General features: G+C 44.8%; 1 long non-coding RNA gene across 1 annotated transcript in view; it reads right to left on the bottom strand.

The window, feature by feature from the left end:
- The window catches only part of LOC142830645 (uncharacterized), a 258,048-nt gene that overhangs the window by 173,073 nt on the left and 60,196 nt on the right, over positions 1–24,779 (bottom strand). The window lies entirely within an intron of this gene.

Below are 24,779 nucleotides of genomic sequence, written 5' to 3'. Positions count from 1 at the left end.
CTCAGAAGGGCGAGAAAGAAAGAAAGAAAGAAAGAAAGAAAGAAAGAAAGAAAGAAAGAAAGAAAGAAAGAAAGAAAGAAAGAAAGAAAGAAAGAAAGAAAGAAAGAAAGAAAGAAAGAAAGAAAGAAAGAAAGAAAGAAAGAAAGGGTTAAAAATAGACTCAAGAAAGGCACAGATTTTCAAGTCAGTATGAAAAAGAACAGCTCAAATCCACTTAAGCATACAGTGCTTCTTTGAACTATATTATTGGAATATTTTGGACATCATAGATCTGACTTAAAAGCTTGCAGTAGAAAAGGTTTGCCAGTGTAGCTAACAATATTCCCAGCCTGGACGCAACATATACCAGGAAAAAAGTGCTTTTATTTGTATAGGCTATGTGACTTTCCCAGCGAAATAAACGATACTGGAAAAAACATGTTTTCCTCCAGAATAAACTGTGTCTACACAGTTACTAGCTTTTGCCGGTACAAAAATGTCACACAAAAATGTTCACAAAAAGTTCAAGGAACTCTGAAGTGAACAATTTTGAGACAATCTACCCATTGTGCAGATTACTTCCTATCCCCCTTCTGTCAGGAGTGGCTTATGCCTTGAAGCATGAGAGTGTATATTTATTTACAATTTTGAATGTAGTGGTGGATGTTCCTGTTAGCCATAGAAACATCTAGTCCTCTGAACTGACATTTGGACACTAGCAGAAGTTTCTATGGTAAACACTGGCCTAAAATGTCGACAGAGATTTTGATCTGAGGAAGTGGGTCTGGCCTACAAAATCTCATCACCTAATAAACCATCCTGTTAGTCTTTAAAGTGCTACATAGTCCTGTTTTTTGTGACAGAGAACAGAGAGAAGACATTATTATGGGAGATCAGGAAGGAATTCCAAGCCCTCTGTCCCTGAAGATAGGAAACCCTGACGGTCCAGTTAAAAGTGCATACACAACCCTCAAAAACATTGCAAACAGTTTCCACAAACGGGAAGAAATTCACTCCTAAGGCCAGCTCCTGAGCTGGGGCAAAGTAGCAACTGAGGGCAATTCTTGAACATCACTGAGATCTCATGAAGTGCCTTTCCCAACAGGGAGAAGGACTCAGGGGTTTAATGCTGGCTTCAGCACGCTATGGAAGAATAAAAAGGAGGAACATCTCAGAGCCAGGTTTAGAGCTCCTGATGTCCCTAGTGAGATTATATTAGACATGGGGCCAGAGGTGAGACATCTCCTTGCACCTAGGTAGCTGCTTCTTCAACACGTCAGGTTGGCCCCTGGGGAGAAAGGCAAGAAAAAAGAATGAGGGGAGATAAAGAAGAAAGACAAGGGAGAGACAGCCAAGAAAGAGAGGTGAGAAGGAAGGAGGACAGAAACCAAGAGTAGGGTTGCCAGGTGTCTGGTATTGACCCTGACAGTCCGGTATATTCACCTCCTGTCTGGTAAAAAAAAAAAATCAGAAAATACCAGACACCTAAAATGTCTGGTATTTTCTGATTTTTTCCAGGCCAGGTGGCGAAAATCCCAGGTGCTCACCTTGTTCCGCAGGGGAGCTGTCTGGCCCGGAGCAAGGAGACAAGATGGCAGACGACCGCCGGCAACCTGTTAGAGCCAAAAAGGCTCAAAAGCATTTCTTAAAGGGGCCATGCTGGGGTTTTTTTTTCCTCAACAACTTTGGTCTCCCCCTTTTTTTCCCCCCCCTCAACAGAATTTTTTTCGGGGGGGTGGGTATTTGGTATTTTTGGTTAAACCATTTGGCAACGCTAGCCAAGAGGGAAGGGAAAGATGTAAAGAAGGAAACAGAAAGTAAAGGGTGAAGAGAAGTGAGTTTAGGGTACTACAAAGGGATGATGAAGTGAAGAGGAGGGAAGGCAGGGCAGAGAGAAATCAGAGAGAGGAGTTAAAAGGAAGTAAACAGAGAAGGCATAAAAGGAAAGGTTAGGCTTAAAGTTCCTCTCTGGCAAACACACTGCAATGTAAGTGGGAACATCTATCTAACTAAGGAGACTCCGAGGACATGGAACAAAATATGTGTGTCTAGTACCCCTCCCTCTCATCTCAGAGCCTGTTCAAAGGCAATAAATGGGTGAAGCTTTTTTCAAGGACAGCTCATGGTAAACTATTCTGTCCCTCTGTCAGACGGCCTCTGTTGGGTGTGAACTATCACAACCTTGTTTGTCTGCACCGCGCCCATTGTGCCACCTTCTTATCTTGAAAGTCAATCCACCACTCAAAACGCCGCCCTGCTAACAGTTGATGAATCTCCGATGGCACAACGGTTTTACACAACGCAGGATTACTCGAGAGAGATCATTGCCAAGAGATACTGTTGAGGCCAGCAGATTAGCTGGATTCAGAGGAGGACTAGACATGTCGATGGCTAACAAGAACATCCACCGTTATATTCAACATTCTAAATAAGTATAAACTCTCATGCTTCAAGGCATAAGCCTTTCCTGCAGGGCCGGATTAAGACCTTTAGAGGCCCTAAGCACTGAAGAGATTATGGTGCCCTCTCGTATGTAATTCAAAATAAAAACAATACTATACCGTCAAATAAAATTTTATTTTTCGAAATGACACAAAACGTATGTGTCTGCTGAAATGAAAATAGCTTCTTTCTAGATTGCAAAATTCTGGATAAGTTCATCGAAGCTGACTCAATGAAACATGTCCGCTTCTATACACAATAGGGAAAGTGAATCAAGTCTGTCCTGACACGTTGTTCTCGGAGGGTTTTTTATTCTTTTCAGTTGAGAAAAAGAGCGTTCTGCGGAGTTCTGATTTTTTTCCCATGATGACGACTTCGATATCAAATTTTTTCCAACAAAAAAATCTCATTTTTTTTTGGTGCCCCTGCTTTGCTGGTGCCCTAAGCACTTGCTTAGTCTGCCTACTGGGTAATCCAGCCCTGCTCTCCTGATAGAAGGGAGATAGGAAGTAACCTGGTAGATTGTTTCAAAATTGCTCACTTCAGAGTTCCTTGAACTTTCCCCCGAAGCAGCTGGCACTGGCCACTCTTTGGGACAGAAATATCGGTCTGGCCGGACCTCAGTCTCATCTGGCATGGAAACACGACAGCAAACAGTCCGTAGGGCAGCATAGAAAGAAAGCAGGAGAATGAGGCTACTAGCATGGGTGTTGGCCACCATTTTTTCCCATGGGAAGTGGCTAGCTTTGATAACAGTGCCCATTCACATTCAGGCTTTGTCTACGCTAGCAACTGAGCAACAAAGCGTTTGCTATTTACTCGCCACTCGCCTCTCCCCCCCCACACACACACACATACACACCCCAAATGACAAAAGCTTTGCTGTGGCAACTACTAGAATAAACAACACCTGCCCACAGAGCATTCTCCTGCCAACAAAGCTACCGCCGCTTGTTGGGATGCATGTTTTTGGTCAGCAAAAGTGCCGGCAAACAATGTTTATACTGCCTGACTTTTAGCAACACAGTCATGTCACTAAGAGCAGTATGGTGTAGACATCTCCTCAGACTGAGCGGGTTTCCCCTCACTTGTCCCTTCTTTGCTGGTCATCTCCTAGGCTGTGTCTAGACTACATGCCTCTGTCGGCAGAGGCATGTAGATTAGACAGATAGGCAAAGGCAAATGAAGCCGCGATTTCAATGATCGCGGCTTCATTTACATTTACATGGCTGCCGCGCTGAGCCGACAAACAGCTGATCAGCTGTTTGTCGGCTCGCCGCTAGTCTGGACGTTCCCCCTGTCGACATCAAAGCCCTTTGTCGGCAGCCCCATTATTCCTCGTGGGATGAGGTTTACCGGGGCTGCCAACAAAGGGCTTTGATGTCGACAGGGGGAACGTCCAGACTAGCGCGCGAGCCGACAAACAGCTGATCAGCTGTTTGTCGGCTCAGCGCGGCAGCCATGTAAATGTAAATGAAGCCGCAATCATTTAAATCACGGCTTCATTTGCCTTTGCTGAACAAACAAATCTACATGCCTCTGCCGACAGAGGCATGTAGTTTAGACGTACCCCTATATATTGCAATCACTTGTAGGATAATCCATGGAGTGAGGCCTGTCTAGATTTCAAAACTTTATTGGTTAAGCATTTATTCTGAGACGGGGTTGACTTTTTTAAAGCCGCAATGGTTATATTGGTAAAGACTCTAGAGTGAATGAAGTTACATCAGCATAAATCTGCCTTATACCAGTACAGTTACTTCCCTTCCTATCCAGGTATAAGCGCTTTTATTCCAATATGATTGTGTCTACACATACTTCTCTTCGTAAAAGGAGGTGGCACTTCTTTTAATACACTGGTATAATTAAAGCTACATAGACAAGCCTGTAGACTCCATCGCAGTCAATCATGACAGGTTGAACCTCTCTAGTCCAGCAACCTCAGAACCGGATGTTGAACCTCTCTAGTCCGGCATCTTCAGGACCTGATGTTGAATCTCCCTAGACCTGACCAGTGCCAAACCACAGAATTTGCCAAACCATGGGGAAGTCAATATTGTCTAGCAGCATTACCCATGCTTCTACTACTTATGAGGTAAATTAGAGCTAAATAAAAGCATAGAACAGAGAGCCAGGACTAGTGGCTGTAAACACAATGGATGGGTCCATGAGAAACTTGGTCACACCCTTGGTAAGTGGACATCCAGCTAACTAAAATCATGCTGGACCACGGATGTTACCAGACCAATAAGTGCCAGACTAGGGAGGTTCAACCTCTATCTTGCTTTGGTGCCAAGAGCAGAAGACACCACTGAGAGCTTAGCTGTTCAGCAATCTGCATCTGGCCAGAATATGAGGCCATTTACCAGCTAAGGGTACCATGCATGCACCATCTATCCAACCATCTCCAACCACCCTTTGAATTTCCCAAATTTCTCTTGTGTTGTTGTAGTTCCCCTTGGAAATCTGGGAACCGCTCTTCAAATATCCTCCCATTTGTCACAAGCCTGTTCCTTTGCATACAATGGTACTTCTTCAAATAGGGCCATTAACCAGACCTTTATACAAGGGGCCTTTGTGTATTTCATTATGTGGTTTAAATCTATAAGATCCGTGGTTCAGGACAGAACAAGCTCTTGCATCGGGGTCAATCGTGGTTCCTTTTAAAGCTCTAATGTGGATTAAAAAGTTAGGTCCTGGATGCTGAGCATTTTTGACATTTAAACACATTTTTATAACTAGGGCACATGACAATCCTTCAAACAACCATGTTGTTTTGTTTTTACAAGGCCTCCAATTAGCCGGTGGTGTTTAGATTGATAATACTTGCCATGCATAAACTTGCTTAGCACATGGCACATGAAAACAAATAACCTCCATCAGATGTGCGTTTCCTGGGTCAAAAGAGCTCAGGGAAATAAGTGGCATTTTTGTTATAAACTGCCCGCAGATTTCCTCCCTGGAGTGGGCGAAGAGCATTCAAAGACATAATACAAAGGAACACACACATGGACCCAAATCCCTAAGCAGAGCAACTCCAATGGGTGCTTCTCCTGGTTAAGAACCTGATTTGACCCAAGGGAAGTACATTCTGTCTTTGTAAAACCCTGCTCCCTGGTCCTGAGCTGGAGAGGGACTCGTTACCAATTTGGAACTCCACCCAAATACACCTGTGCTTTGTGAATCTGGACCCAGTTTCAAACCAACATAACCTAGCAAAGGGTTCCACTTCAAAACTACATGAAGACAGATGGCTTCAACTTGTGATGGACCTGAATCAAAACATCCCTTACAAGCTTTCGGGAGACTCCTGTCCACATACTCTATAATGGGCCAAAGAAATACGCGGCATCCAAACTCACTCCCTATGGACTTGTCTTCACTCCACAGCTAACTCACGGGATAGCTGCCAGGTTGCTCTTAACCCAAGTCCCTCGTTTGAATGTGGTGGTGCAATGAACTTGAGATGGCTAAAGAATCATAGAATCATAGAACCATAGAACTGGAAGAGACCTCAGAAGGTCATCAAGTCCAGCCCCCTGCTCTAGGCAGGACCAATTCCAACTAAATCAACCCAGCCAGGGCTTTATCAAGCCGAGACTTAAACACCTCTAGGGATGGAGACTCCACTACTTCCCTAGGTAACCCATTTCAGTGCTTCACCACCCTCCTAGTGAAATAGTTTTTCCTAATATCCAACCTGGACCTCTCCCACCGCAGCTTGAGACCATTGCTCCTTGTTCTGCCATCTGTCACCACTGAGAACAGCCTCTCTCCATCCTCTTTGGAACCCCCCTTCAGGAAGTTGAAGGCTGCTATCAGATCCCCCCTCACTCTTTGCTTCTGCAGACTAAACAGACCCAAGTCCCTCAGCCTCTCCTCATAAGTCATATGCTCCAGCCCCCTAATCATTTTGGTTAGCTTGAATGAGCTCATCCGATCAGCTGCTACAGCCCTTCTATCGGGTGGACCCTGCCTGGCGCAACACAACTGCTGCTGGTCCTCCAAAGACTCACAGTTCCCTTGGGGACAGACAAGTGCTCTCACCACACACTGAAAGAATGCAGAGAGATAATCAGCACACTGCAGTGCAACGAACCATGGGAGATATCCCCTAGAAGTCTCCAACAAGTACAGCGCCATTGAAGAGGTAACAAGCTGAGCATTATTATTCAATGTGGCCTCTCTTATGTATCTCAATTTAGCCTAGCTCAAATAAGTCTGATGCAAATCACTTCATAAGAACATCAGAGCGGCCACACTGGGTCAGACCAAAGGTCCATCTAGCCCAGTATTCTGTCAGCCGACAGTGGCCAATGCCAGACAGAACAGGGAATCATCAAGCGATCCCTCCTCTATCACGCATTCCCAGCCTCTGACAAACTGAAGTTGGGGACTCCATTCTTACCCATCCTGGCTCATAGCCATTGATGGACCTCTATCCTCCATGAATTTATCTAGCTCTTTTTTTTAACCCTGTTAAAGTCCTAGTCTTCACAACATCCTCTGGCAAGGAGTTCCAAAGATTGACTGTGCATTGTGTGAAGAAATACTTCCTTTTGTTTAAAAGTCTCAGAGAAATAGCCATGTTAGTCTGTAACTTTAAAAAACATCCAGTAGTTCTGTGGCATCTACACAGCAGGGCTTACCTTGAAATAAGCTACGCAAATTTCAAAATTGGGAGCATCTACACAGAACTTTTTTTGAAATAGAGCACTCTTCCTCCAACAACCCTTACTCCTTGTACAATGAGGGTTACAGGAGTAGGAGTAAGAAGTCCTCCAGCTTGAAAGTATTTCGACATTATTTCAAAATAATGTTGCTGTGTAGACATACCCTTAGAGAAATACATAAAAAATACATATATAATATTATGAGCTTTTGTGGGCAAAACCCATTTCTTCAAATGAGATGATCTTGAGTGGATAAACCTGCTACCTATTAATTTCATTTGCTGACCCCCTCATTCTTATGTTATGGGAAGAAGTAAATAACTTTTCCTTATTATATTGGTCATGATTTTAGACACCTCTATCATATCCTCCCTTAGTTTCCTCTTTTCTAAACTGAAAAGTCCAAATCTTTTTAATCTCTCTTCATATGGAGCCATTAACACTCCAATAAGTTTTATTGCCCTTTTCTGAACTTTTTCCAATGCCGAGATATCTTTTTTGAGATGAGGTGACCACATCTGCATGCAATATTCAAGATGTGGGTGTACCATAGATTTAGAGAGAGGCAATAAAATATGTTCTGTCTTATCCTCTAGCCCTTTTTTTTTAATGATTCCTAACATTCTGTTTGCTTTTCTGACTGCTGCTGCACATTGAGTGGATGTTTTCAGAGAACTACCCACAATGACTCTGCAATGATTTCTCTTTTGAGTGGTTACAGCTAAATTAGTCCCCGTCATTCTGTGCATATAGTCAGGATTGTTTTTTCCAATGTGCATTTCTTTGCATTTATCGACATTAAAATTATTCTGACATGTTGCCCAGTCACCTTGTTTTCTGAGATCCTTTTGAAGCTCTTTACAGCTTGCTTTGGTCTTAACTATCTCGAGCAGTTTAGCATCATCTGCAAATTTTGCGACCTCACTGTTTACCCTTTTCTCCAGATCATTTCTGAATATGTTGAATAGGACTGGTCCCAGTACGGATCTCTGCAGGATACCACTGGTTACCTCTCTCCATTCTGAAAATTGACCATTTATTCCTGCCCTTTAATTCCTACCTTTTAACCAGTTATCAGACCATAAGAGGACCTTCCCTTTTATCCCATGACAACTTACTTTACTTAAGAGCCACTAGGGTCGACTCTGCAGTGAAGGCATATCCTTTAATCTCCGTTCTGTATGGGATCTAAATATTCAAATCCCATTGACTTCAATGGGACTTAAACACGTGAGTAAATGCTTTGCTGAATCAGGACCTTGGTGTAACTAACATATCCGCATTCTTCTCTCCACCCCACACCATCTGTGTATAAATAATTTCTGCTAAGATTAATGAGCATCGTCTTACTCCTTTAGGGAAAGGATAGGAACTCAGGATACAACAGCGGTGGATACATCAGAAGCTCACAGAGATGAACAGATGGACAGACAGACAGATGACCGGACGTGATTTATTTTTGTTTATATCAGATGAGAAAATCTGTCACAGGGCATAGATATGGGTTATTTTTACACAGCCCTTTTTCTGAGCATACCTATATTGTAAATGAAAATCAGTTCCGCTTTAACGTTAAACAGTGGCAAATCAAAACATGACTCACTGTGGAATTATTTCAAAGATGCACATATAGGTTCAACATATTTATTTAGTGGCCTTAAACCAAATAAACAGTTGTATACTATTACCTATAACTTAAGTCTCTGATCTTATGTCTCTGGCCAAGAAAAATATTATCATAGCTAGTTTGTTATGAAAATGTTTGAATAGAAGAAACAGCATCAATAACTCATGAAAAACGTCAACCTTTAAATGGCTGAGCCTTAATAGAGTTCAAGATAACAGTGAATATTTTGCCAAGTGTATAAAATAATCATAAAATATTATAATTGATGTACTACTTCTGGTTTATTACAGCTTGCAAGCTAGACAGCTAAATGCATGAATAAGGAAAATATTGGGTCATATGTCAACATTGTTACAATGACTAAACACCAACTATCTGAATTTCAGAAATTTCACTGTGTTTATTATTATTATTATTGCTATTATTAATGGTCCATACAAAAATGTAAAAATCTTAGGCCAGTTATTCAGCCGGTGTTGATCCATGTTGAACCATCATTGTCAATGGATCTGTACTGATTTACACCAGTTGAGGTTTCAACATAATGTATTTTGAAAAGTGGGTTTGGCAGACCTAACCCCTGCTCAAATTCATCCATCTAAGTTTAAACCTAACAAAAATACAGCAAATAAGCCTGACACAATAAGTTACACCAAGTTGTTTCCTTTTTGGAAAGTAGTAAGCTGCAAATAATTTCTAATACAAGGTTTGCCATTCTCAGTGAACACAAATCTTTATTTAGAGGCTACAGTATGAGCTCCCCCGCCCCCTTGACAGCATGCCAACAATATTTGCTTAAAGTCTTTGGCTCCATTAATTTCAATCCTTGCTACGTAGATTGCCAAAGCTGATGACAAACCCCTGTTAGCATGGATTGTCCACTTCCCCATGACAATATTTTTCCCATGACATTAGAATAGCAATTTTCCCCACAGAGGGCACAAGTCTACCGGTTCTCAGGAAGACTTGAAAGGATAAGTCTATGGCTTAACATGACTGATAGAGATTGCTGGAGACTACATGGAAATAGGAGGGAGGAAAAATACCCTTGCACTCTAATTGGCTTTTTTGTTTGCACACACTTGCTTCTAATATGGACAGATCTCCATAGGAAAACACAAAATTAGCACCTGTTAGGACAACTTAACCTTCAGGGAGAAAAGCAAACATCCTTGGATTGTCTGGATTTTGCAACAAGGTTAAGAGAGAGCTAGCTGATTTTTGCCAAGATATTTTAACCCTTTCTGGCAGCACACCACTCTGCACTCTGGACTAGTAGACCTGCACCATCAACAAAAAACAAAAGGAAGCATTTCTTCACCCAGCGCACAGTCAACCTGTGGAACTCCTTGCCGGAGGATATTGTGAAGGCCAAAACTTAAACAGGGTTCAAAAAGGAACTAGATAAATTCATGGAGGATAAGTCCATCAATGGCTATTAGCCAGAATGTGGCAGAGATGGAGTCCCTAGTCTCTGTTTGTCACAGGCTGGGAATGGGTGACAAGAGTGGGATCGCTTCGTAATTACCGGTTCGGTTCATTCCCTCTGAGGCACCTGGCATTGGCCACTGTTGGAAGAGAGGACACTGCGCTAGATGGACATTTGGTCTGACCCGGATGGCCGTTCTTATGTTCTTAATGACATGTGAGCTGGATTTGAACTTTGCAGCTTCCTCTTAGTTCTGAAGTGGCCAGGCCAACCCCCTAGATACAGACTTCATGCTCAGACCTTTCAGTTAATAGACAGAAATATTTTATTTACCTTATGGCAGCTAAGGCCCCAGTCCAGGAGTCGAGGTCTCGATATACTAGTTGTATTGATTAATTCCCCAGAGGATGAAAGGATAAATGAAAAAAATGGATAAACAGGGGTATATAATAAGATAACAAAAGAAAGATACTTCAGATTAGAGATTATCAATATTACAGTAGATGGGCCAGATTCTTAACAGCTGTAAATTGTCATAGCTCAAGATATTGGAATGAGCCACTCTGGGTCTGCTGAAAATGTGCCCTGGTATGTCTGTGTGGATGCTTAGTGTGGAGGTTATGGAAGATAGAAAATGCTTTTTTAAAGGGGGGTTCAATCTCACCTTTAGTGCTAAACACATTTATCCTGATACAAGAAGAGCTGATCTGGACATGCGCCCAGAACCAAACTGACCCATTTCTAGATTTGGAAATATTAGTTTCACATGGTCTTTCCTCCTTTTGTCCCAGTTCAGGGTGATAGTTGGGGTGAGAAGCGGAAATCCTCCAATGCCATGAGATAGACTCCTTCCTGAGAAGGAAGGCTAGAAATTGCATGAGGAAATCTTTCACCCCTGCTCAATGTTCCCTCTAATCTTTACCATTTGTGTGCAGAATAAATTTTGATATGTGCACTGAGGCATGTGCACCCAGGAGCGTACTGGCAATCAAAATAGGTCTGGGAAATGGGTTGAGAACGGCCCTCCCCATAACATCACCCCTGCGTGCCCCTCAAGCCCCACCCCGTCTCATGTCCGGCACATGGCGCAGGTCGGCATATAGCGTGGACACGGATCCGCTCCGAGTAAGGGGCAACGGCATGCGGACACGACGGCCCCACCAGACAATGGCCCACCAGGAAATTCCCGGTATCCCGCCGGGCCAGTCCGCCCCTGTGTGCACCACCAACACAAACAAAAACCTAGCTGTGAGCACTCTGCGGCTACGTCTACACTGGCATGATTTTCCGAAAATGCTTTTAACTGAAAAGTTTTCTGTTAAAAGCATTTTCGGAAAACCACGTCTAGATTGGCAGGATGCTTTTCCGCAAAAGCACTTTTTGCAGAAAAGCATCCATGGCCAATCTAGACGTGGTTTTCCGCAAAAAAGCCCCGATCTCCATTTTCGCGATCGAGGCTTTTTTGCGGAAAACAGTACTGTGCTGTCTACACTGGCCCTCTTACGCAAATGATTTGCGCAAGAGGGCTTTTGCCCAAACAGGAGCAGCACAGTATTTCTGCAAGAACACTGACAATCTTACATGAGATCATCAGTGTTCTTGCGGAAATTCAAGCGGCCAGTGCAGACAGCTGGCAAATTTTTCTTGCCAGTCTAGACACAGCCTGCTAGTCAGAGGGGCAGCATTGAAATCTTTCCTGAGAGGCCACACAAGTGGCCATCTTACAGGGAACGCCACTCATGCCTGTCTCCTCCAGAGGCTTAGGCGTGTGGTTAACTTTACACTATGAACAGTCCCTCTCACATCAACAGGATTTCTCTAAAATCAGTCTTTATGGGACGGGAGTCTATTTGTGACTTATGCCTATTTAACATGGGGTGACAGATTAAAGAAGAGTAACTATTCTGTGATATCTATCCTGGTATAATTTAGCTAGTCTGGTTTAACTCTCTAGCATTGAGACACTATTAGGCCATGTCTACAGTAAGAAAATATTTCAAAATTAGTCAATTCAACTTGACTCCTGATTTAACAAATGAGAGCTAGCGTGTCCACACTATGCCCTTGTCTACACAAGTATTTTATTCTAAAATAACCCCCCCATAGGTTGAATGTATAAGCGGAGTGTCCACACTACCAAGCACATTATTTCAAAATAACAGGCCTCTTAATTCAAAGTCTGTACTCCTGCTCTTCATCAGAAGTAATGCTAATTCCAAAATAGTGATTTCAAAATAACGGTAGTGTGGATGCTCCGGTGCCACTATTACAAAATAATTACTCCCTGGTGCTTACTGGGGCTCTAAGTCGAGGAAGCCCATCAGCTTAATGAAGCCTGCCATGAGGCTTCCCCATGGTGTGGACACGTTAGTGTGATTTTGCTAAATCGGGAGTTATTAAGTCGACTTTATGAATTTCAAAATAATTTCCTAGTGTAGCCATGGCCTACCGGGAAACCTTGAAATTTGTCTGAGGCAGGCTCTGCTAATGTGGAGGTGCTACCTCAGACTTAGAGCCCCAGGAAGCACTGGAGAGTAATTAGTTCGAATTACTCTCGGGAGTAATTATTTCAAAATAGCGGCACCGACGCGTCTACACTATCATTATTTCAAAATAACTATTTCGGAATTAGCGGTACTCCTTACGCAAAGCAGGAGTACAGATTTCGAATTCTGAGGCCCATTATTACAAAATAACGAGCTTGGTAGTATGGATGCTCCACTTATAAATTTGACCTTGGAGGGGGTTATTATGAAATAATTTTCTAGTATAGACCAGGGTTTAGAGAACAAAAGTGAATTTATTCTGCAGTAATAACTGAGCTTCCAAAATGTCATGACTCTAACTATGGTAGCTAATCTCCCTCCATGTAGATAACCCCTAGAATCCATGCTGATATTTTAATTCTCTCTCTCAAATTTTAAGGGGAAAAAGGAAGGACGGAAATGGTATTTATCCTTCTCATAATGCAAGAAGTAGGGGGTCACCAAATGAAATTAACAGGCAGCAGGTCTAAAACAAGCAAAAGGAAGTATTTCTTCATACAACACACAATCTGTGGAACTCCTTGCCAGTGGACATTGTGAAGGCCAAGACCATAACAAGGTTCAAAAAAGAACTAGACAAATTTATTCCGGATAGGGTCCATCAATGGCTATTCACCTGGATCGGTAGGGATGGCGTCTTTAGCCTCTGTTCATCAGAATATGGGAATGGGTGACAGGAGAGGGATCACTTGAAGATTCCCTGTTCTGTTCACTCCCTCTGGGGAACCAAGCATTGGCAGAAGACAAAATACTGAGTTAGCTGGACCTTCGGTCTGACTCAGCCCGGCCATTCTTAAGAACCTATCAAACCTTGCTTGTGATTTTTTTTTTCTGCATCAAATTGCTATTTCCTCTGCAATCACTGACAGCCCCCATTGTCTCATGCAACGCACTTTGCAGGGAAGTGATGTGGGGCTGAGTTATTTGAAGCAGCTAGCAGATTGTGTGCAAGTTAGACCCGTCGCACCATGGGATTTAAATGACGGCAAATATAAGCGAAGACGCCCACATCAGAGAAAAAATGACCTTTAAAAGCTTAGGGACAAAGACTTTTTAAAAAATCAGTTTCTGCCCATTCTTTGCTAAGTCCCTTCATTCAGCCACGATCATTCCCATGTTCTGTTTGGAACGTCTGGGTCTCGCTTGTGGTTTGGCCACAAAGGCTGAGCAAGGAGCAGTCAGCACCCCTGGGGGTATCAAGGAGAGGAGGGACATCTCAGAGAGCCACCGCATCAGTGCAGTGCGCTCTTGCCATTTTCTCACGAGTTTTGTGAAAACTGAAGCTTTCCTTTGAAGCCCTAGCTCCTGGGGCCAGCTGATTCCAGGAGGTTTTCAGCTCCCCTCCTCCCTCGTTAAGTAACTGTCTAGCCCTCGGGATTGCAGAGAAAAAACTTGAAAATGGGACCAGGGTGCATCCTGAAAGCTCAAATGCCAAAAGGACACAAAAAAATGGGGCTGTCTTTTCATTCAAAGGTCATGGTTTTTATGGCCAACTCATGACTGTTTGCTGGGGTCGCTGAGGTGGTGTTTGTGGGGGCGCTATTTTGCTGGGGGTTGAATGCACGGTGTTGGCCATACTGCAGCTCTGTCCTTTGCACCCCCTTCTTGCTCCAGAATGGAAGTGATCTTGGACCAGATTACTTCCCCCCGCCCCACCACAGTCGCTCAGCTCTTCAGACCTGTGTGTTTGGGGGCGGGGGTAGCGGTGCCTATGCTCCACTTGGAGTACAAAGGTTTAGTAGTAGTAGGTAGGTACTGTCGCCCACTCTGTTTGGGAGAGGGTTACTGACATGCCCGAGGAGGCTTGTACAACCCTGGCCAATAAGGGTGGGGAAAAGTCAGCCAATCAGGGCCAGGCTGGGCCCTATAAAAGTCTGCAAGGTTGAGGGGAGCTCACTCTTGCTCCAGCTGTGGAGCAGGAAGGACTTGGCTGCCTGGGAAGCTACAGAGGGGAGAGCAGGCAGAGCTGGGGAGTTCTTGGCAGGCAATTCCCAGGCTGAGGCCTTGCTTTCAAGACCTGAGAGCTGCAGGGAGGCAGCCAGGGCAGGAGAAGGCAGCAGGTCCACACTCCCTTGCTAACGAGGAGCGGCCATTTCAGACGCAGTTTGCCCCTGAGGCAGGGGCTAGATGCTGACTGGCTGTAGGTCACTGAAGCAAAGTGGGCATAGGGGTTCCCTGGGAAGAGAGGACCCCAGAACGCAGGGGCACTGCTGTGGGGCAGTATCGTGAGGAAAGGGCACTGTGAACCGGAAGGGACAGGGGACCTGAAGTAGCGCAGAAGATAGGTAACTGAGGGCGAAACACCCGTCAACAGGGGGCACTCCACAGCTGGAAGAGCGCATTCCTAGGGAGACCAGCAGGAGGCGCTGCAGTGGGAAGTCACAACCTGTTACAGGGGTCTGGAGTCAAGACTGTTTCTGCCAATCCTGTTGCATGGGAGAGAGTGTCCCCCTTCCTACATTGCACTGCGGGAGATGGCTAATCTGTGCCTGGATGTAAAAGGAAGCCTCACATGTCCTTACTCCCCAGCTTGGTTGCGTACCGGGGGTGCACAGCTGTGCCCTTTAGAAACACCAGAATGCAATGCCTTTCCATGCCATTCAAACCCAGGTGCATCTGGGCCTCCCTGTAACACGATCAGCAAATTTTGGAGCCCATTCATCAAAACCAACACACATTTCCTCCCTTTTGATTGATTAGACTGTGTCAGAAGGTACGCTGGTGAAGACAACAGCTGTCACAACTGGACAACTCTACTCCCGGTCTTTAGAAAGCAGTGGCCAAGAATGGGAGGCCAAATCCAGCCAGAAGAGAGAAGATCCTGGGGAAGCAGGGAACTAATCCAAGATTTTTTTAAAAATAGGTGCTTGCCAACAAAAGTTGTGGCACTCAGAGACTGCATGCGAGGGAGAATGAGCGATGCTGGCACGCGCGGTGCGTCACCTGTGTTTTGTTATTGCTGCTGGGAAATGAATGGATTCAACTTGGGACTTTCCTGGAACGACTCATCTGTGTGGTCTTACGCACATGCAAGATCAGGGTCGCAGTGAGTCTATGAGCTGACGTGATCATTTGTCACTGAGCTAATGTGACGAACCGAGCAATGACTCCTATTACTCTCCAATAGAGGGGCCAATCTCTCCCTGGCTGGAATCTTCCATCTCTTTGTCAGCCCCTCACGCAGCTCCCATTTTTGCTCCCCAAGAAGAACCCGAAATGTGCCCAACAAGAACCCGAAATGTCCTATCATCGGGCTGTCCCTATCCATCTCCTCCCCCCACAAGGAGGGCTGCAGCAAAAGCTGGGGCGGGGACTTAGTTTTGATAGCAGATTCAAAGGGAACAATCCCACTGCATACATGTGAAATGGCTTGACGGGGGAGATCTACCTCCGGTTGTGTGTGTTTTTTAAAATAAACAGTATCTCCATGTAAAGGTTCAATGTCACCCAACAGGAAGCGTGTGTACAAAAGCAGTGATCCTTGACTAAAGCACAGCATACTTAACAGCTTAAAAGCAATTGTTGCCAGACCTGACAGAATGGTGGCAAGCAAACGTATTTTATTGTCATTGGTGCAATGAAGCTTCTACACTTTCGGGGAATTTTACCTTGGGGAATAGTGGATATTTGATGAAGAAATCTGAGCTCAGCAGGTCACGGCCGTGTTTACTGTTTCTTCCAGAATGTACCTACCTTGCACAAAATACAACCCGGGTCCTCAGAGGAAAAGCACTTTATTCCACGATGAATAGATCCCCCAAGGTCATATAAAATAATATCACTCAAGTTTGCACAGTGGCGCAATCAGCTAAAAGGACCAGAGCTAGGGAGTTACTGAGCACCTTCGACTCCCACCGGAGAAGGGGTGAAGTTGAGTTTTGCGGAGGCATTTGGGCCCTGATCCTGCAAGCATGGATCATCTATTTTGCTCTCACAAGGTGCTCTGACTTCCCTTGGAAGGTGACCTGATTAGTGTGGTGTCACTGGGACAGAAGTGCATGTCCCCACCTTTGTAATCTGAACAGTGATAAACTTTTGACTGGAACTAGAGAATTTGGATGTCTCATCCTCAAAGACAGCTGAGTCAGTGGCTTTGGACTTGCTGCCGGTGCCTGTTTTGCCACAAACTCCCCAGGAAACCTGGCAGGAGTCACCGAGGGATCAGCTAAGCTGCCATCACAGCGTGGAACTGGTGTGGACACACCCCCACCAACGTAGCCATCTCAGGTGCCAGGAGAGTGAAGCTGCAGCCACCTTGCCTTTGCTAGTAATTACTCAGGACTTCTGGCAGAGTGGGAACTGACCACCCTGAAGCACACACGGCCCTGGAGTTTAATAAAGACAAATGCAAAGTACTCCATGTAGGGAGGAACACTCAGTTTCACTCAGACACAATGGGAAGCGACTGTCTTGGACGGAATCCTGCAGAAAGGAATCTAGGGGTTATAATGGACCACAAGCTAAATGAAAGTCCACAGCGTGACACTGTTGCAAAAAAAGCCAACACGATTCTGTGATGCATTAACAGGAGTGTTGTGAGCGACACACGAAAAGTCATGCTTCCGCTCTACTCTGTACTAATTATCATAGAATCATTGAATACTAGGACTGGAAGGGACCTCGAGAAATCATCGAGTATAGTCCCCTGCCCTCATGGCAGGACCAAATACTGTCTAGATCATCCCTAATAGACATTTATCTAACCTACTCTTAAATATCGCCACAGATGGAGATTCCACAACCTCCCTGGGCAATTTATTCCAGTGTTTATCCACCCTGACGGTTAGGAACTTTTTCCTAATGTCCAATCTAAACCTTCCTTGCTGTAGGTTAAGCCCATTGCTTCTTGTTCTATCCTCAGAGGCCAAGATGAACAAGTTTTCTCCCTCCTCCTTATGATACCATTTTAGATACCCGAAAACTGCTATCATGTCCCCCCTCAATCTTCTCTTTTCTAAACTAAACAAACACAATTCTTTCAGCCTTCCTTCATAGGTCATTAGGCCTCAATTGGAGTATTGTGTCCAATTCTGGGCACCATATTTCAGGAAAGATGTGGGGAAATTAGAGAAAGTCCAAAGAAGAACAATAAGAATGATTAAATGTCTAGAAAATATGACCTACGGGGGAAGACGGAAAGAACTGGGTTTGTCATGTTTGGGAGAAACAGAAGACAGAGAGGACATGATAGCAATTTTCAAGTACCTAAAAAGGTGTTAAAGTATAAGCAGGGTCTGAATCAATGCTTCCATTACAGCCAGCTGGAATGGGAAAGGAATCCTGTGTTGCTTTGTAAATACAGTTCACTCAGTTTGCTTAGGCCTGCTATATATTCATTGTTAGAATGTTGTTTTGCCTATTTTGTAACCAATTTGGCTGTTGTGGGGTCACAAACTGTGCTAACCCTAAATGTAGGAATTGTAAGATATGACTGCCAATGCTTGCACTTATTGGGAATGCAGAAAAGTCAGACTGTGTTTAACTCAGTTCAAAGGAAAGAAACTGTCAGTGTAAAGAATCTCGGATGGGCAAGGCTTTTTCTGCCAAACTGTGTGAAGCCAAATGCGGGGGAAAGGGCAGATCTCTGAACCTACAGGCTGTATGCCCTCCAAGCATGAGCTATAAGACTAGTTCAACCTGTTTCTCTTTCTCCAGTTTTTGAAAGAACCCCCCTAGATACTGAACCCGGCTCTTCTGGCTGCCAACTGCTATTGGCAAAAGTGTTACACAAGGAGGAGGGAGAAAAATATTCTTCTTAACCTCTGATGATAGGACAAGAAGCAATGGCTTTAAATTGCCACAAGGGAGGTTTCGGTTGGACATTAAGAAAAACTTCCGAACTATCAGTGTGGTTAAGCACTGGAATAAATGGCTTAGGGAGGTTGTGGAATCTCCATCATTGGAAATATATGAGAGCAGATTAGATAGACATCTGCCAGGGATAATCTAGACGGTGCTTGGTCCTATCATGAAGTCAGGGGACTGGACTTGATGACCTCTCGAGGTTCCTTCCAGATCTAGTATTCTGTGGTTCTATGCCTTCACTGCTAGCAGTACCCAAGTTGACTAGGTTAAACTTAGACTCAGAATCATAGAATCATAGGACCGGAAGGGACCTTGAGAGGTCATCAAGTCTAGCCCCCCGCCCTCAAGGCAGGACCAAGCTCCGTCTACACCATCCCTGACAGATGTCTATCTAACCTGTTCTTAAATATCTCCAGAGAGGGAGATTCCACCACCTCCCTTGGCAATTTATTCCAATATTTGACCACCCTGACAGTTAGGAATTTTTTCCTAATGTCCAATCTAAACCTCCCTTGCTGCACTTTAAGCCCATAACTCCTTGTCCTGTCCTCAGAAACCAAGAGGAACAAATTTTCTCCTTCCTCCTTGTGACACCCTTTTAGATATTTGAAAACCACAATCATGTCCCCCCTTAATCTTCTTTTTTCCAAACTAAACAAGCCCAGTTCATGAAGCCTGGCTTCATAGGTCATGTTCTCCAGACCTTTAATCATTCTTGTCGCTCTTCTCTTAGCTTGGATGTGTCTACCCACTCTGCTCTCACACCTTGTGACTGAAATGCATACAGGGTGTCATCCTGTAAAATGGGAATAAATTGCTCTTCTCTACCTCACAGGGGTGGCTGGATACATTTAAACCCATCAGGCTTAGATACTGCAGTGATCGGGCTAGGTAAGTACATTAGATAGATTCCTATCCAGGCCGGAAGCAAATCATTTACATAAATCACATTAGTACTATCTTGGAAAAGCATTCCAGACTGGCAGAGACCTGATGTGAAGGAAATCCATAGTAGCAGCCTTCTCTCCTCAATAGGGTCAGCAATTAGCAAAGTGGAGGCATCCTGCTGAGATTAATCCTGGTGAATCCCTGAGTCAACCCTGACTTTCTTTGGAAGATTGAACGTTTTGAGAGGGGTTAGAAAATGCAGGCGGAAGAAACTATTAGTGCCAAATATTCTCCCCACTCTCAAAAGGTATTTAACAACAGTCAGACAGAGGGATTAAAACTGATCTGAGCCTAGCATAGCAAAGCTGGGGTCCAATCCCTCTGACACTGACTCACCATGAAGCCTTGGTCAAGTTGGATTTCGGACTCAGTTTTCCCAGGAGTAAAACGGGAAAGTCAATATATATACTTACATACCAGTGTCAGAAGTGTGGTGGGAATGCATTTTGAAGGTTCTTGTCTCTGCTGATGCTTTTAAACTGTGAGGCTGACGAGGCATGGGTCAATTATTTCCAAATATGTCAATGTCATTAATTTCTTAACTGTGCCCTTATTTACTCTCTAATGTGGAGCATCTATAATAAAGCAGCACAGATCTCATGGCCTTCGGATATTTGAATAATTTTGCATGACGGAGAGTGATGAATGAGCTGCACATTAGCCAGCCCTCTCCATTGAAATTAATGATCTGGACAAATTGGAGAAATGGTCTGAGGTAAACAGGATGAAGTTTAATAAAGACAAATGCAAAGTGCTCCACTTAGGAAGGAACAATCAGTTTCACACATACAGAATGGGAAGCGACTGTCTAGGAAGGAGTATGGCAGAAAGGGATCTAGAGGTTATAGTGGGCCACAAGTTGAATATGAGTCAGCAGTGTGATGCTGTTGCAAAAAAAGCAAACATGATTCTGGGAGGCATTATCAGGAGTGTTGTGAGCAAGACACGAGAAGTCATTCTTCCACTTTACTCTGCACTGGTTAGGCCTCAATTGGAGTATTGTGTCCAGTTCTGGGCACCGCATTTCAAAAAAGATGTGGAGAAATTGGAGAGGGTCCAGAGAAGAGCAACAAGAATGATTAAAGGTCTAGAGAACATGACCTATGAGGGAAGGCTGAAAGAACTGGGTTTGTTTAGTTTAGAAAAGAGAAGATCGAGGGGGGACATGATAGCAGTTTTCAGATATCTAAAAGGGTGTCATAAGGAGGAGGGAGAAAACTTGTTCATCTTGACCTCTGAGGATAGAACAAGAAGCAATGGGCTTAAACTGCAGCAAGGAAGAGTTAGATTGGACATTAGGAAAAAGTTCCTAACTGTCAGGGTGGTTAAACACTGGAATAAATTCCCAAAGGAGGTTGTAGAATCTCCATCTCTGGAGATATTTAAGAGTAAGTTAGAGAAATGTCTATCAGGGGTGGTCTAGACAGTGCAGGGTCCTGCCATGAGAGCAGGGGTCTGGACTCGATGACCTCTCGAGGTCCCTTCCAGTCCTAGTATTCTATGATTCTATGATAGGGTATGTCTACACTACCACCCTAGTTCGAACTAGGGTGGTAATGTAGGCAACCGGAGTTGCAAATGAAGCTCGCGATTTGAAGCTAGGAGCCGTCTGGTTGCCTTGCGCAAGTGAGACACCAAGGCGAGCCGCTGCTTTTGGGCGGGCAAGATCAAAGCACAAGGTTTGCAGGTTGTTCTTAAATTGCACCCGGTCCCGAGGCAGCTGGCTCGCTTTGGGTGACCTCCGTCCATGACCTCAGCAAGGATACCACCTTGGATGGTGCAAGGAAAAGCCACTCCACCACTAACCGTCTCCACAGAGAGAGGTGGTCACTGACTGAGCAGCCGTCAAAACCCCCCAAAATGGCCGTCGCTGTCCATAAAGCAGACCGCTTTGGGAGCAGTACGTGGTGACGCTTGTCATTCCCTAGTTAGGGTGGGGAGGAGACTTGAGGCAAGAGAGGGCTGTGAAATTGGCCTACCGTTGAAGCAATATATGCCTATAAGGCCCAGTGCATTCTTGGGCACCGTTCTATTTCCCTCAGGGAAAGGAAGGCCGCTGGAATGGCCCTCCCTGGTGGCTCTGACTAGAGTCCTTCCTTAGACAGACGCACTGGGCTGCAATATCCAGCGTCCTTCATTGGAAACTGGCCAGGTCTGTCTGGGAGAATTTAAAACCAACAGGGTGGACTGAGCTAGCAAACTGCTAGGGATTTCTTTACCACCGAAGAAATCATAGGAGCACACAGGTGGATCAGATATTACGAGGCTGGGAGCCCAGCAAGCGACTAGCTAGAGAGAGAGACTTATTTTATAAGCAAACAACACTATTTTAACTGTGAAACAGGTTAGAAACCTGCAATCACCTTCCTAATGCCACTGAGAGGTAGGCACGTATTACTATCCCTCTGGCACAGGTGGGGAAACTGAGGCAGGGAGGGGCAGCAACTTGTCCAAAAACCTCAGAAGGAGCCAATGTCAGAGTAGGCATTAAAGCTCAGGAATTCCAGCCCCCTCGCCCCCCCCCACCCGACTCTGTGTTCAGGCCATCAAGTCTGGCCTTACCATGAGGCAGACAGAGGGGGTAGAAAATTGTGTAGAAAATTGTGTCTGCTGCTGGTGCAGATGTATTCTCTCTGCTCTAGATGCAGAGATGGTGGTAGAGTAGAACAGGTATTCTTGCCAGCAAGTTAAGGGATTGTGGATTGGATAAATGGACGGTAAGATGGATAGCAAGATGGCTAGAAGGCCGGGCCCAGCGGGTAGTGATCAATGGCTTGATGTCAGGATGGCGGTCGGTTTCTAGTGGAGTGCTCCAAGGTTCGGTTCTAGGACCGGTTTTGTTCAATATCTTTATTAATGACCTGGATGAGGGGTTGGATTTCACCCTCAGCAAGTTTGCGGATGACACTAAGCTGGGGGGAGAGGTAGATACACTTAAGGGCAGAGATAGGGTACAGAATGACTTAGACAAATTGGAGGATTGGGCCACAAGAAATCTGATGAGGTTCAACAAGGACAAGTGTAGAGTCCTGCACTTGGGACGGAAGAATCCCAAACATAGTTACAAGCTGGGGACCAACCGGTTAAGTAGTAGTTCTGCAGAAAAGGACCTGGGGGTTACAGTGGATGAGAAGCTGGATAGGAGTCAACAGTGTGCCCTTGTAGCCAAAAAGGCTAATGGCATATTAGGTTGCATTAAGAGGAGCATTGCCAGCAGATCCAGAGATGTCATCATTCCCCTTTATTCGGCTTTGGTGAGGCTGCATCTGGAGTCTTGTGTCCAGTTCTGGGCCCCCCACTACAAAAAGGATGTGGACGCATTGGAGAGGGTCCAGCAGAGGGCAACCAAAATGATTAGGGGGCTGGAGCATATGACTTATGAGGAGAGGCTGAGGGACTTGGGTCTGTTTAGTCTGCAGAAGCGAAGAGTGGGGGGGGGGGGGATTTGATAGCAGCCTTCAACTTCCTGAAGGGAGGTTCCAAAGAAGATGGAGAGAGGCTGTTCTCAGTAGTGACTGATGGCAGAACAAGGAGCAATGGTCTCAAGCTGTGGTGGCAGAGGTCCAGGTTGGATATTAGGAAAAACTATTTCACTAGGAGGGTGGTGAAGCACTGGGATGGGTTACCTAGGGAAGTAGTGGAGTCTCCATCCCTAGAGGGCTACGTCTACACTGGCCCCTTTTCCGGAAGGGGCATGTAAATTTCATGAGTCGTCGTAGGGAAATCCGCGGGGGATTTAAATATCCCCCGCGGCATTTAAATAAAAATGTCCGCCGCTTTTTTCCGGCTTTTAAAAAAGCCGGAAAAGAGCGTCTAGACTGGCCCCTATCCTCCGGAAAAAGCGCCCTTTTCCGGAGGCTCTTATTCCTACTTCAAAGTAGGAATAAGAGCCTCCGGAAAAGGGCGCTTTTTCCGGAGGATAGGGGCCAGTCTAGACGCTCTTTCCCGGCTTTTTTAAAAGCCGGAAAAAAGCGGCGGACATTTTTATTTAAATGCCGCGAGGGATATTTAAATCCCCCGCGGATTTCCCTACGACGACTCATGAAATTTACATGCCCCTTCCGGAAAAGGGGCCAGTGTAGACGTAGCCGAGGTGTTTAAGTCTCGGCTTGACAAAGCCCTGGCCGGGTTGATTTAGTTGGAATTGGTCCTGCCTAGAGCAGGGGGCTGGACTTGATGACCTTCTGAGGTCTCTTCCAGTTCTATGATTCTATGATTCTAGGAAGAAGGCAGACTTGAGACCTTTCAAAGTTTTGGCCCAAGCGAGGGGGCATGGAAGCATCATTTGAGCTCCCCACCTCAGGTGCCAAAATGTTGTGGGCCATTAGCTCACACTTGTCTTATCTGCAACACCCTTTGCCCATTGTGCATGCAAATAAACCTCCTCTCCAAAATCCAAGAGGCAAACCAGCCAGCCTGGGCTGGAAGGGGTCAAATTTCAATGTACCGCATATATATAGAAATCCTCCATCTGAAAGGGGTTTATGTGCCCGGAGGGAAGGGCGGGAAATCCCTCCTTTAATCAGAACTTACAAGGGAAGACCTGGGTTGCACTGGAAGTGAGATTTCAGAAAAGCAAGGAATGAATGGTCTGCTTTGTATCCGCAGCTTTGATAGATCAGTTCCTTCACTGACAGACTTGTTAATCTTTCCAATGTTGCTTTTTCAAAAAAAGACAAACACCGCGGATAAATGTAGAGGGCCAGCCACATCCCCTCCCATAGGAAGTCTCACCACATGGGCAATTCTTCCAGTTAAAGAAAACAGCCCGCTTTATTTACAGGGTAAATCATTTTGACTTATCTTGCAGGGCTTGCTCATAGTGAAGTGACAGTTTCTCCCTGTTGCACAGTAAAGGGCTGACTGGGAAAATGTTTTCCTTCCCACCATGTAGAAACAACCAGCCAAAAGGAGGTGAGGGAACTCTTCATTTTTGTAATACACTGTTAATGCTCTCCTAGCTGACAATCACGCAGAGGCTATAAAGGCCTGAATTCACTGCTCCTGGCAACTGCAGCTAGAAATCTGAACCTCTACAGGGATTTTGAGCTAAGTACATTGAGGCGAGTTAGCTCTTTCAGTCTTAGAGGCAAGGTAACCATTAAAACGATTTCTAATTAAATTGTGTTACTCTAGAAAGAAAAAAAATCTTTTTCTTCTCCATTGCGACCCAAAAATCATACATCTTCCTCACCTAAAGGAGATACACATGTGGGGAAAGGAGATCTTTAAATAATGAACTCTTCAAACAAGAGACGTTGATTGCTTTCTTTTTCCCCCCTTCGTATACATTTTTCCATGCTCATCAGCTTTACATGGCTGAGTTAATC

This window comes from Pelodiscus sinensis, chromosome 9 (genome assembly GCF_049634645.1).
Source record: "Pelodiscus sinensis isolate JC-2024 chromosome 9, ASM4963464v1, whole genome shotgun sequence".
Taxonomy (NCBI): domain Eukaryota; kingdom Metazoa; phylum Chordata; order Testudines; family Trionychidae; genus Pelodiscus; species Pelodiscus sinensis.
Note: the sequence above shows the minus strand (reverse complement) of the source record. Positions and strands in the feature narration are given on the sequence as shown.